This window comes from Acinonyx jubatus, chromosome C2 (genome assembly GCF_027475565.1).
Source record: "Acinonyx jubatus isolate Ajub_Pintada_27869175 chromosome C2, VMU_Ajub_asm_v1.0, whole genome shotgun sequence".
Taxonomy (NCBI): Eukaryota; Metazoa; Chordata; class Mammalia; order Carnivora; family Felidae; genus Acinonyx; species Acinonyx jubatus.
In genome coordinates, this window is record NC_069384.1 from 42,185,431 (window position 1) to 42,200,473 (window position 15,043).

Here is a 15,043-nt window from a genome sequence, read left to right on the forward strand (position 1 = left end):
GCAGCTTTCCCCTGTTTTCCCCTAGGAGTTTTATAGTTCCAGATTTTTTGTTTAAGTCTTAAATTCATCTTGAGTTTATTCTTGTGTATGGTATAGGGGTCCAATTTCACTCTTTTGCATAGAGCTGTCCAGTTTTTCCAGCACCATTTAGGGGCTCTTCCCCCATTGTGTCTGCTTGGTGCCTTTGTCAAAAATTTGCTGACCACATATGTGTGCATTTATTTCTGGGCTGTCTATTCTCTTCCATTGATTTATGTTTTTGTTTTTATGCCAGTACCATTTTGTTTTGATTAGTATGGCTTCGTCGTATAGTTTGAAATGGGGAAGTGTGATGCCTCTAGCTTTGTTCTGCATGTTCAATTGTTTAGCTATTCAGAGGTTTTGGTGGTACCATATGAATTTTAGGGTTTTATTTATTTCTGTGAAAAATGACATTGGAATTTTGTTAGGGGTTGCACTGAATCTGTAGACCATTTTGGATAGCATGGATATTTTAAAAATATTAATTCTTCCAGTTCATAAACCTGGAATATCTTTCCATTTATTTGTGTGCAGATCTTCACCTCCGTGGTTAAATTTACTTCTAAATATTTTATTGTTTTCGATGCTATGGTACATGGGATTGTTTCTTAATTTGTGGGGGGTGGGGGCAACAGCTTGTAAGTATATAGAAACACAACTGATTCTTGCATGTTGATTTTTGTATCCTACCACAAAACTGATTCGTTTTAACAGCATTGTTTTTTTTGTTGTTTTTTCTTTGTTTTGTTTTGCATTTTTTTTTTTTTTGGTAGAGTTTTAGGATTTTCTCTATATGACATCATGCCATCTGCAAACAGACATTTTACTTCTTCTCTTCCAATTTTGATACAATTTTATTTCTTTTATTGCCCTATTGCTCTGGCCAGCACTTCCAGTACTATGGTTGAACAAAAGTAGTGAGAGTGGGCACACTTATCCTGTTCTTGATCTTAGAGAAAAAACTTTCAACTTTTCACCATTGAGTGTATTGTTAGTTGTGGGCTTGTCATATATAGCCTTTATTATGTTGATTCCTTTTATACCTAGTTGGTTAAGAGTTTTTATCATAACTTTTATAAAATGCTTTTTCTGCATCTATTGACAGGATCATATGATTTTTATACTTCATTTTGGATTGTGGTATATTAATCACACTTATTGATTTATAGATATTAGACTATATTTGCATCCCAGGGTTAAATCCCACTTGGTGATGCTATATGATCCTTTTAATGTGTTGTTGAATTGAGCTTGTTAGCATTTTGTTGAGGATTTTTACATTTATGTACACTAGGGACATTAACTTATAATCTTTTTTCTTATAGTGTTCTTGTCTGGCTTTGGTATCAGAGTAATGCTTGCTTTATAAAATGATTGTGGAAGTGTTCTCTCCTCATCACTTTTTCGGGAGGGTTTGAGAAGGACTGGGATTAATTGTTCTTTAAGTGTTTTGTAGAATTCCCCATGAAGAAATCTGTTGCTTGGCTTTTCTTAGGAGATTTTTTTATTACTGATTCGATCTCCTTACACATTATTAGTCTGTTTAGATTTTCTATTTCTTCATAATTCAGTCTTAGGAAGTTGTATGTTTTCCTTTCATTGAAAAAATTTATTCATTTTTCCCCGGGTTCTCCAATTGATTAGGGTTTAATTGGTTGTCATGGTCTGTTACAAACATTCCTTTGTATTTCTGTGGTATCAGTTGTAATGTCTCCTCTTTCAATTCTGATTTTATTTGAGTTTCTCTCTCTCTCTCTCTTTTTTTTGGAGTTACCCTAACTAAATATTTGTCAATTTTGTTTATCTTTGTAAAGAACCAACTCTTAGTTTCATTGGCTTTTCTATTGGCTATTTGTCTCTATCTCATTTATTTCTACTGTGATCTTTGTTATTTTTTCCTTCTACTAATGTTGGGCTTAGTTTATTCTTATTTTTTTTTTCCGAGTTCCTTGAGGTATAAACTTAGGTTTTTATTTGAGGTCTTTCTTTTTTCTTAATGTAGGTGCTTATTGCTATAAACATTTTTCTTAAGAACTACTTTTACTGCATCCCATAAGTTGTGGTATTATATGCTTCCATCTTTTTTTGTCTCAATATATTTATTTCCTTTTTGATTTCGTTTTTGACCCATTGATTGTTCAGAAACAAGTTGTTTAATTTCCACAATTTTTAAAAATTTTCCAGTTTTCCTCCTGTTATATTGATTTCTATTTTCATACACTTCTAGTTAGAAAAGATACTTGACATTTCAGTCTCTTAAGTTTGTTAAGATTTGTTTTGTGGCCCAACACATAGTCTTTCTTATTGAATGTTTGCCTACTTGAGAAAAATGAATATTCTCCTACTGTGGGATGGAATAGTCTGTATATGTCTATTGTGTCCATTTGGTCTGTAGTATAGTTCAAGTTCAATATTTCCTTATTGATTTCCTGTGAGGATGATCTATCCATTGTTGAAAGTGGGGTATTGAAGTACCCTACTGTTAGTGTATTTCTATGTATTATTTCTCCCTTTATACTTGTTAATATCTGCTGTATATATTTAAGTGCTTTGATGTTGGGTGCATAAATATTTTACAGTTGTTATATGCTCTTGATAAATTGACCCCTTTATCATTATATAATAATCTTCTTTGTCTTTTGTTATAGTTTTTGATTTAAATGTCTATTTTGTCTGATATAAATGTAGCTATCCCTGCTTTTTTTTTTTTTTGGTTTCTATCTGCATGGGCCATCCTTCTGTATACCATCACTTTCAGCCTATACATGAAGTGAATCTTTTGTAGGCAGTATATAGTTGGATCTTGTTTTTTATCCATTCACATTACTCTGTATCTTTTGATTAGAAAATATAGCCCATTTATATTTAAAGTGATTATTGATAGGTAAAAGCTTACCTATTTATTTAATTAAAATTAAATTAAAAATTTAATTAAAATTTAATTTAAAAATTTAATTAAAATACAATTTAAAAAAGCTTGCCATTTATTTAATTGTTTTCTGGATGTTTATAGATTTTTTTTGTTCCTTACTTTACACTCTTAATGTCTCCTTTGTGATTTGATGATTTTCTGCTTTGATTTCTTTCTCTTTGTATTGTGTATACCTACTATAGATTTTTGCTTTTGTAGTTACCATGAGGCTTACATAAAAACATACCAGTTATAAAATTCTATTTTAAGCTGATGACAACTTAACTTCAAATACATACAAAAGGTTGGCATTTTTACACTCCTCCTCCACCATTTTATGTTTTTGATGTCATAATTTACATAATTTTTATGGTGTACCACTAACAAATTATTGTAGTTATAGTTATTTTTAATAATTTTGTGTTTTAACATTCACCCTAGAGTTAAAAGTGATTTACACATTTATATTTATATAATATAAATGTAATATTTATATTATATACTAATACAAAATTACTATATTATATAGTAATATAATATATTACTATATTATAGTAATATACCCATTACTATAATAGGGTATTCTGAATTTGACTATGTTTATCTTTATATTTGTTAGTGTAACCTTTTCATTTCAGCTTCAAGAATTCCCCTTAGCATTTCTTATAAGGCAGGTCTAGTGGTGATAAATTTCAGTATTTGTCTCTCCTTCAAATATGGATAAAATATTCTTGGTTGGCAATTTATTTCTTTCAGCATTTTGAATGTATCTTCCCACTGTTTATGGCCTGCAAAGTTTGTGCTAAAAAAAATCTGCTGTCTTATGAGGGTTTCTTTGTATGCAACAGATTACTCTTTTCTTGCTGTATTCAAAATTCTGTTATTGTCTTTAAACTTTGAGAATTTAATTATAAAGTATTGGTGTGGGTCTCCTTGCATTTATCTTAGTAACTTTCTCTGGGATTTGTGGATCTGCATGTTTATTTTTTTCTCTAAATTTTGGGAGTTTTCAGCCATTGTTTTCTTTGAATGAATTTTTGCCCCTTTTCTCTTTCTTTGCCCCTTTTCTCCATAATGTGTATATTGTTTCACTAATAGTGGTCTATAAGTCCCCTAAACAATCTTCGCATGCTTTCTTTCTTCCTTTCTTTCTTTCTTTTTTTTTTTTTACTTTTTGTTCTGTGATCAAATAATTTTCATTGACCAATCTTCAAATTTCTTCATTCTTTCTTCTGCTTGAACTAGTCTGCTGTTGAATTCTTCTATTAAATGTTTCAATTCACTTATTGTATTCTCCAGCTTTGTGATTTCGTTTTGGTACTTTTTATATTTTCTTTCTCTTTATTAGAATTCTCACTTTGTTCATACATTCCTCTTCTGACCTCAGTGATCATCTTTATGATTATTATTTTGCATTTTCTTTTTTGGGTAAATCACTTCTCTCTGTTTCATTAGGGTTGGTTTCTGGATATTTGTCTTTCTCTTTTGTTTGGAACATATTTTCCTATTCATTTTCCTTGGTTCTCTGTGTTGGTTTCTGTTCATTTCATGAAATAGCTGCCTCTACTAGTCTTGGAAGGCTGGCCTCATGTAACAGATAAATCTTGCCAATCAACCTGGCCTGAGATTCTGGATGCCTCTCAAACCTTTGTGTTTGTCCAAACATCCATCTTTGTTTTTTACTTTTTTAATTTTATTAAGGTTGAAAATTTTAATTACAGTACAGTTAACATACAGTGTTATGTTAGTTTCAGGTGTACAATATAGTGATTCAACAATTCTATACATTATTCATTTCTCATCATGATATGTGTACTATTTAATTGCCATCACCCATTGCACCCATCTCCTCAACCACTTCCCCACTGGTTTATTCCCTATATTTAGAAGTCTGTTTCTTGGTTTGCCTCTCTCTTTTTTTTCCCCTTTGTTTTTTGTTTGTTTGTTTGTTTTGTTTCCTAAATTCCACACGAGTGAAATCATGTTTTTTGCCTTTATCTGACTGACTTGTTTCACTTAGCATTATACTCTCTAGCTCCATCCATGTTGTTGCAAATGGTAAGATTTCATTGTTTTTTATGTCTGAATAATATTGTCTTATAGGTATATACCACGACTTATTTATCCATTCTTCTACCATTGGACACTTGGGCTGTGTCTACTATTTGGCTTTTGTAAATAATGCTGCAATAAACATGGAAGTACGTATATACTTTCGAATTAGTGTTTTTGTATGATTTGCGTAAACACCCAGTAGTACAATTGCTGGATTATAGGGTATTTCTACTTTTAATTTTTTGAGGAACCTCCCTACTGTTTTCCAGAGTGGCTGCATCAATTTGCATTCCCATCAACAGTGTACACCTCCTTGCTAACACTTGTTGTTTCTTGCGTTTATGATTTTAGCCATTCTGGCGGGTGTGAGGTGATACCTCCTTATAGTTTGGATTTGCATTTTCCTGATGATGAGTGATGCTGAACATCCTTTCATGTATCTCTTGACATCTGTATGTCTGTTTCATTTATTGTGTTCTTCACCTCTGATTGGTTCTTTCTTATCTCATTGTTAAGGATCTCACTAATGTTCTCCACTCTTTTCTCAAGTCCATTGAGTATCTTTGTGATCATTACTTTGAATTCTCTATCACACATATTACTTTCCTTCATTTCACTTAGGTCTCTTGCTGTGATTTTGTCCTGTTCTTTCATTTGGGACATATTCCTCTGTTTCTACATTTTGCTTAACTCTCTGTGTCTGTTTTTCTGTATTAGGAAAGACAGTTACATCTCTTGCACTTGAAAATAATGGCCTTATGAAGAGTAGGCCCTGTAGTGTTCTGCTGTGCAATGTACCCTGTTTACCAGAACTTGGCACTTTAGGGGTGTCTCCTATGTGTGATGAGTGTTACCTGCTATTGTAGGTGAGCCACTTTTTATTTCAGTCCAAGGTGAGCCACTATTTTCTTTCTGCAATGGCTCTCTTTGCCTGATGTGGTTACTGTTTGGTTCCTGTGGTGTTAGTGGGCCAGTCTGGGGATGCCTTTGGCTTGAGCTGAGTCACACTAGGTGTTTGCCAGAGATGCAGTGGCACCAAACTGCTGCGTGCTTTCTCTGTGTTGTCTCCTGAGAAGCTTTTGTTGGTGGTTGGGGCCTGTAGTTGGACCACTTGTCTGCCTCCAGCCCACTGCTGGGGCCTCTGTATGACGGGTATGAGTGGTTATCTTTCCTTCTCTCTGGGACAGGGGTTACTTTGGAATGTTACTGACCACTGTAGGGGTGGTTTGGATACTTCCAGGGCTGTGACACTTCCCTGTATAGTTGCTGGCCAAGAGAGAATTGGGGAGGGCAGATCCACTGAAGCACAGTGCTAGGGAGTAGTGCCATGGGGTGGTGGTTCCAGCAAGTTTTGTACACCATCATTTCTCTCCAGGAGAGGCCCCATAGCACCCAGACCAAGGTGGGCTATCTGAAGGGGTGGAATGGCAGAAATATAGTGCAGGGAGGCCTAGTGGTAGTACTGGCCAAGTTAGACAGGGTGTCCTGCAGGTGGCCATGTATTTACACTGGGGGTTGGGGGAGGAAAATGGTATTCACCACTTCCTTTGTTCCTGGAGGAGTTTCCCAGTGATTTCTGTACCTCCAGGACATGTTCTGAGATCCTGTATACTCCAGGTGCCTTTCAAACTGCTGCTTCGATGCTGTATCTCTGTGGGCTATTCCTCATGCTGTCTCTAAGTATGGGGACTCAGTTTGTTCTCATCCTCCTACCTCTTCCAGAGGTGAGTCTGATAATTTTTTTTTAAATCCCAGGTTTAAGTCTCACCAGTTGTAAGAACTCACAAAATTTGGCCCCTCTGGTTTGCAAAGCCAAATGTTATAAACATTCATCTTCCCCATGAAGGGCCCCCAGTAGGGAGGTCTGTTTCTCTCCCATTTTTATGCCCATGGCATCTCTCTCTCCTACAGTCATATGAGTTCATTTATTTCCCAACTGAGTCTCCACCCTTCCTTCCCGATTAGATGTAGCCTCTTCACTACATGTAGTTGTGGAGTTTATTCTGCCAGTCTTCAGGTCCTTTTCTGGTTTGTTTGTTTGTTTGCTTGTTCGTTTTTTTACAATGATGTGAGTGTTATCTAGCTGTATCCTAGATACAACTAGATATCCTAGATGGTGTAGATAAGATGAGCCTAAGGTCCTTCTACTGTACCATCTTCCCTGGAAGTTGCAGTCTTTGTTCTTAGTGGCCCAAAAGAGAAGGTAGGGGAAATGCCTATCTGCCTATTTAGGCTCCTGGAGGACTTAACATAATTGTTTACTCTGTCAGTTCCAAAGTTCATGCTAATTGGAAGCCCAATGTTTAAGCAGCAGCTGGGAAAGATGGAATGTTAGATATGTAGTCTGGCCTCTATGAAGGAGAAACTGAGAGCTTGATATTTTTGCTTACTTGCTCTGGGCTTAGCCATAGGGAATAGGCACTGGGACTACTTGTGAAACCATTTAAAAGTACCTCTCTGTTCTTTTAGGTCCTGTGGGACGGGAATGCCAAACCCTGTCAACTCCAAGAGCTAGGTAATTTAGGAGCCAGAGTCTCTGGTGGCAGTTGTAGAAGTTGGGGAGATAGATGTCTGGATCAATATCTTTGAGAAGGAAGCTGGAGACTTGATTTTATCCCTGGGTAAAACTGGGGTAAGAAGGCACACAAATTAGAATCCCAACCCTCAGGCAGCAGCTGGAAAAGTGTGTGGTTAAACCTTTTCCAGTGAGAAACTGGGAGCATTAGATTTTTGCCTGTTCTTTTTATGCTGAGCCTGGGGGATAGTCCTAGGAAGTGCTTATGTGTCCATTAAAAAATGCTTATTTTCAGGGCATCTGGGTGGCTCAGTCGGTTAAGCGTCCGACATCGGCTCAGGTCATGATCTCATGGCTCATGAGTTCGAGCCCTGCATCGGGCTCTGTGCTGACAGCTCAGAGCCTGGAGCCTGCTTTGGATTCTGTCTCCCTCTCTCTCTGTCCCTCCCCTGCTTCCTCACTTGCACTCTGTCTCTGTCTCTCTCTTTCTCTCAAATATAGACATTGAAAAAAATGCTTCTTTTCTCCTGTGGCCAAGGGGGTCTCATGAATGCCGAGCCCCATTAGCTCTCAGAGCTGGAACCAGTCCGCCAGGTGGCAGCCATAAAATTTGAGGTGTTAGATGTGTGAACTAGCTCCTTCCAGGGAAAAACTAGAGACTTGTTTTTATCTCTGGAGCAGGTCAGGGAGAGGTGTGGGCAGTGCCCACAAACCTTTTCAGGCTCCCAGGGAAGCCTGGTGAGCTCCCAGATGCAGGGTTAGATTAGAAGCATAACCCTTGGACAGCAGCTGGGAAAGTATGCAGTCACACCCCTTCTGGGGTTTTGCCTGCTCCCTCTGTGACAAGCCTGAGGGAACGGCAGTGAGAAGTGCTTTTAAAACCACATTCTTGTTTTCTGTTGCACTGGGGACTCACAAATACTTAGCCCTGTTAACTCCCAGAGCTGCGTGTCTTGGGAGCCAGTTTCTTGGGTGGCAACCATTCAAGTTGGGGCACTAGATGTATTGCCCAAATGCTTTGCTTATCAGGGAGAAACTGGGTATTGGGAATTCCCTACTGATTGTAAGGTGCTGGCTGGTGACAGGATTTATAATGTGAGTGTGTCTCAGCTTTTCCTACCCATTTCATATGGGTATTTTTTCAGTTGCCCATCTATAGAAGTCAGTGAACTAATTTCCAGACTTCTTTCAGAGAGAATTGATCCATATGTAGCTGTTTATTTGGGGTGCTCCATGGGAGGAAGGAAAGTCAGAAGCCTCCCTCTTGGAACTCTTTTTTTTTTAACTTTATTTATTTATTTTGAGTGAGAGAGACTGACAGCGAGAGCAAGTGTGTGTGGGGGTGGGCATAGAGGGTGAAAGAGAGAATCCCAAGCAGGCTCTGCCTGTCAGCACAGAGCCCCATGCAGGCTCCCAACTCAGGAACCATGAGATCATGACTGGAGTGGAAACCAAGAGTTGGACACTTAACCAACTGAGCCACCCAGGTGCCCCACCTCTTGCAGCTCTTAATGAAAGGAAGATTCACTCAAACCAAAAGGGCCAAAGAATTCTTTGGAGTTTTAGGTCAATTTGTTCTATAGGTGGCATGTAACAAGTAAAATTCAATCTTCTCTTTTACTTCTTGTTTTGTTGCAATTTATTACATATTTTAATTAAGAAACACAATACCTGTTCATTCTATAAAAGTTTGTTCATTATAGATATATGGATTGAAGAAAGTAAGAGTTCTCACAATTCCATCTTTGGAGATAACTTTTATCACCTGCTTGGTGCATATTCTTTAATTTTTTCTCTGTATTATTTCTATTAATATTTTGTAAGAAACTAATCATGCTATAAATATGGCTTTACAACTTATATATTAACTTAGATCGACTTCATTCTTTTAAATAGCTATATTTGTATACCTTGGTTTAATGGATCCTTTGCTGTCAGATGTTCTTTCCTCAATCTTTGTCTATTACAAACATTTAAAAAATGTATATCTTATACATATGTCTTGATTCACTGGTGGAAATGGCTCAATTGTATAAAATCTACTAAGTGAAGTTGATGTGTCAAATGATACAAAACATCATAATTTTAGTAGATTTTGCAAAATTGCCCTTCAAAATGGTGATATCCATTTATATTTCTAACAACAGTGTATGAAATTGTGTAAGAGAATATTGATTTCCCTATTTCAGTGACTGAAAATTAGGTAGATTTGAAAATCTGTCTCATCATGGTTTTGTTTTGATATTTGTATGTTTTGTTATATGTATGTTTAAACATAACGTAATTAGTTACACTATTTTCTTATCTCTTTCATTTGCCTCTTTACATCTTGACACATTTTTCTATTACTACGTTTGATTCGTAGGAGCTCTCTTTCTGTCTTGGCTCTCTGTCTCTATGGTTTACATATATATGTATACATGAAAGTATTTATTGTACATGTTGCAATTGTTTTTTCCCTTTTCAATTTACTTTTAAAATTAACTTGAGTTATATTTTATGGGTATAGGTTTCAAATGTTTATGAAACCAAATCTATCAATCTATTCTTAAAAGATCTCTTTATAGTTACAAACGTTAAAAAGAATATCTTTGTCCAAAAATGAATAAATATTTTCCATATTAAAACAAAATATAATAATTTTTGTTTTTTTATTTTAAGTTTTGCATTAAGGTTTTTATTCAATTGTAATTAAATTTATATATGCTGTCCATTTTCTACTTTAGACATTGCTTATATTAAATAAGAATAATATTGGAAGCTTTATATTTACAAAACAAATATACTAAGATTTAAGAAGAATTTTTTTCAGTATCAAACTTTGATAGTGTATTTAAAATATAATTTACCAAAGTCCAAGTTAAGCTAAATTTTTCAGCATTGTGTCTATGGCATTATTCAAGGTTTCTGGTTCAACTGTTGGTTCTTATTCTCCCTTTTTGACATTGGCATTTTTCCTTCAATGAAATACGGCTATTTCACATATTTAAAAAGGCATTTTACCCTTACAAGTTTCAGCAAGAAGGTGGAAATGAAAGACAAGTAAGGGTAGAAGGTGGGAGAATAAAGTGTAACCATGAAAAGTTCATTAGCCCAACAAAGAACTAAGAATCATCAGGAAGCTGACCACATTACCAGCATCTGTCATCTTTGGTACCCACGAAACAATACTGTTGTATATGTTTTTCCACTAAGAACAAAGATTTACTTTTTAAAAGAAATTCTATACTTTTACTATAAATTAACTAGAACAAATTGTCTTGTTGCCAATTAACATAAAAAAACATCTTTTTGCTGTTGAAAGATCATGTTTTGCTTTCTATACCTGATGTAAAAAGTTACGCACATTAAATGGGCCTTCTAGTTGGGAAGTTGCAAAAAGATGCTTGTCTTACAGCATTCTATTTCAATTCTCTTGATTGTTCAGCATAATTAAAATAAAGCTCTCAAACACAAACAGCTTGTCAAACACTTCTGGAAGTTTCTCCTGACTCAGGCCCACAGTGGCAAGAACACATTATAAACACAATGGGTCCTCTCCATTTAAGGGAATATATGCTTCAATAAAGTTAATTTTAAAGAATCTTTAAATAAATTGAGTCATACTTTCTCTGACCATGTATTTACAGAAATAAAATATGTAGTACCCTCACAAAAGAGTAATGATGATGACGATGAAAATGATGGTAATTATAATAATATAATTGCATCATATTTGAGGGGTTCTGACATAATAATATCCTATAACAATTATTATTTATCAAGTATTCTGGTTACTATGCTATAATAAATAACCCTAAAAATTAGTGATGTAAAATAATGATTTATTGTTTTGATAGGTTCTGCGGGCCAGGAACTTGGCAAGGGCACAATGGAGATGACTTGTCTCTGCTTAAGAATATCTGATGTCTCAACTGGAAGCCTCCAAGGCTGAGAGATGGTATGATCTAATGGTGCATTTACTCATATGTCTGGTGATTAACGTTGGCTGTCAAATGAGACCTTAGGTGGGACTTTCAGCTGGAATGCCTATCCATGGCCTTTCCTGTGTCCTGGGCTTCCTTACAACTTGGTGGCTAGGTTCAAAGGCTGAGTTTCAGGAGAGAGTAAGAGCCAGACAGAAGCCATATCACTTCTTATGATCTAGCTTCAGAAGTCAAGCACTTCTGAAGTCTACTACATTCCTTGCATTGAGGCAGTGACAAAGATTTACCCAGTTTCAAGAAGTATAATAGAACCTACCTCCTGATGGAAGAGTGTCAGTATCACACTATAAGACTACCACGTGGAATGTGATTTCATGGTTTTGTGGGTTGGAGCCCCACATCGGGCTCTGCGCAGACAGTGCAGAGCCTGCTTGGGATTCTCTCTCTCCCTCTCTCTCTGCCCCTCCCCATTTCGTGCTCTCTCAATAAATAAATAAATAAATAAATAAAATAAACTTTAAAAAGTGAATATAGGAACTTAAACTATTCCAGAACATTATAACTTTCAAGGAAGCAAGGAATTCATCAAATGATGTATTTCCTGGAAATATCCATTTATGGACATTTTTGCCATAAAGTTCTAGTCTTTTTAACTGGAGCTAAGTGGAGTAGCTTGTAGTAGATAATCACTACAGGCTCTACTCATTCTTTCTGGGCACGATTGCTAAGAACCTGAACCAAGACTTGTCCCAATTGGCACTCCAGTTACCACAATTTTCTATGAGAGGCCCTGCAAAAGCCATTGACCAAATTACCTACTTGAGGACGCCAGAAGGAACCATCATTGGAAGTGGCAGGTGGACTGTCAGGCTTGAGGGTTGCCATTCTCTGATAATCCAGTGTAAGTGACTTTAATCTGTGGAAAAGATAATATCGGTCTTTCAAGTTTTCTCATTAGAAGGTATGACTAGCTTTCTATTAGGAAAGTTAGGAAGTCAAAATGTTCAGAAATTTTGGGAAGAGGACAAGGCAGGTATCGAAACTTTAAATTCTGCTTCATTACTTGTAATCTCTGTGGAGTACATAATCCTGGAAACAGTTAATAAAATTCTGACTAATGGAGGATATATAAACTACAGCCAAATAAACACAGATGCTAGAAATATTGAGAATGGATTAGTTAATAATAAATTGATTCTGTTGTTATTTTCAATGGATTGGGCCTGGAACGTAGCTTATTCTGAAAATTTCTTTAAAAAATTACCACAGGAAAACAGAATAAAATCAATATTCTATTCATGTCACAAATAACTTTATTGTCCTCAGTTGGTAATATCATTTATCCCAAAGAGGTGAGCAGACGTCCCTGAAAGCTCCCATTTGCCAGTGACAGAAGACAGCCATAAAGCCGGCTTTTTTATTTGTGGTTAGATTCCAAAATGCTGAAATAGACTATAATAAAATATGCTTTGTTCCTAGAAAACTATACAGCTTGTGTAACTCTTTACACACTACACTTTTTTTCTTCTCACTTCGGGGATTTGTCTCAAACTTAATTTTCAAATAGCTCACGCTGAACAGATCTCAGAAATTTACGCCACGCTTTAGCTTGCTAGTGAGTCCAGAAAATTGAGATTTATATTGACATCCTCTTCCTCATTCTCCATATCATATTTTCCACGAAATCCTCTGAATTCTCCCTCCAAGTTGTGCTTCATGCCACTCCCTTATATCCATCTCTGCTGCCACCTTTCTAATACAAACATCATTTCGTGCCTAAGCCATTGCCATAACTTCCAAATTCATCATCCTATTTTCATTCTTGACCGTCTCCAGTCCAGTGTTCACAGTACAGCCAGAGAATTGTTTTTAAATCATAAATTGAATTTCATGCTGTTTCTCAACTTTACGAGTTTAAGTGGCTTTGCATTGCACTGAGAATGGAATCCAAACTCCTAATTTTTGGCAACAAGATTCCAGTCGAAATGTTTTCCCCCTTGAGATTATGTGTGATGGATAATTTTCATTTACTTCTTCAGAGTCAGATATCTGAGTGGGAGCAGAGTGAGTTCAGGGCATTTAGACTGTCAACTCCCTGTGGTTGGTTGTCCCAGCTCCTTTTATTTATTTATTATTTATTTTTTTAATGTTTATTTATTAGACAGAGAGAGAGAGAGGGAGAGAGGGAGTGAGATAGAGAGAAAGCCTGAGTGTGGGAGGGGCAGAGAGAGACAGGGAGACACAGAATCTGAAGCAGAGTCCAGACTCTGAGCTGTCAGCACAGAGCCCAATGCAGGGCTCAAACAAACTGGGAGATCATGACCTGAGCTCAAGTCGAAGCTTAATGGAATGAGTCATCTAGGTGCCCTGCCCAAGCTCTTTTTAGATGGACATCTAGTTATTGCACATTGTTGTAACTGCTCACTCCTCTGCACCTTCAGGCCATCACATAGTAATGGTTTTCCACTGTTGTTAGCTCTGGAGGAAGTACACTTTTCCTTATTTATTGCCCTACCCCTTGCCCACTCCTTTGCAAGTAGTCCTTTACTAAAATTTTCACAAATTACCCAGATTGCAGGTGCCATCTATTTTTTTTTGTTAAGAATATGACTGATAAAGTATCTGGTAGTTGGGGTGCCCTGAAAAATGGATTGATAGCTCAATACAGTTGAGGAACACATAGATAATCTTTTGGTAGGGAGAGATAGGATACTAATAAACCATGGCTCAGTATCTTTTTAAAAAAATGTTTATTTATTTTTGAGAGAGAGAGAGAGAGAGAGAGAGAGAGAGAGAGAGCATGAGTGGGGAATGGCAGAGAGAGAGGGGGCACAGGATCTAAATTGGGCTCCCCACTGCAGCCGAGAGCCTGATGTGGGGCTCAAACTCAAGAACTGTGAGATCATGACTTGAACCAAAATTAAGGATTGGACATTCAACCAACTGAGCTACCCAGGAGCCCCATGGCCTACAGTGTCTTTATGATTACTCAAAATTCCACCCATGTGGCACAGGCATAAGCGAATGTAGAAAGGCAAGGAGTGGGAAATCAAGTGCTGTGGCACTTGGTCTTATGTTAGCAATAGTGATTATAAGATTATGGATCAGTTGGCTGTTTCAGAAGGTCCTGGAAATCATATGGGGTGAAAGGAACAAATTCAAAGTCATAAAAATATCACGCAGAGTACAAGATGGAAATCAGAAATCTTCAAGGGCATCTTTGAAGGAGTCCTCTTATTTCCCGTAGTCACAGGGCAGATATGGCTAAGGACCAAGCCCAAGGCCTGATTATAAAGGCTGCAGATTTGTAGTGCCAGTTGAAGTCTCAATCCCATGGGACAAAGGGATCTTACCTCCCTGTCCCATCTAAGGGAGAAGATTCCCCTTGAAATGAAACTTTTAATGACTGCTCCTGGGTGAGATGTCTCACAAAGAAGTGCCAGTTCTTGGGGCGCCTAGGTGGTTAGGTCAGTTAAGCAATGGATTCTTGATTTCGACTCAGGTCGTGATCTCACAGTTTGTGGGATCAAGCCCTCTGTTGGGCTCTGTGCTGAGAGTGCTGGGTCTGCTTGGGATTTTCTATCCCTCTCTGCCCCTTCCCCACTCATGCTTTCT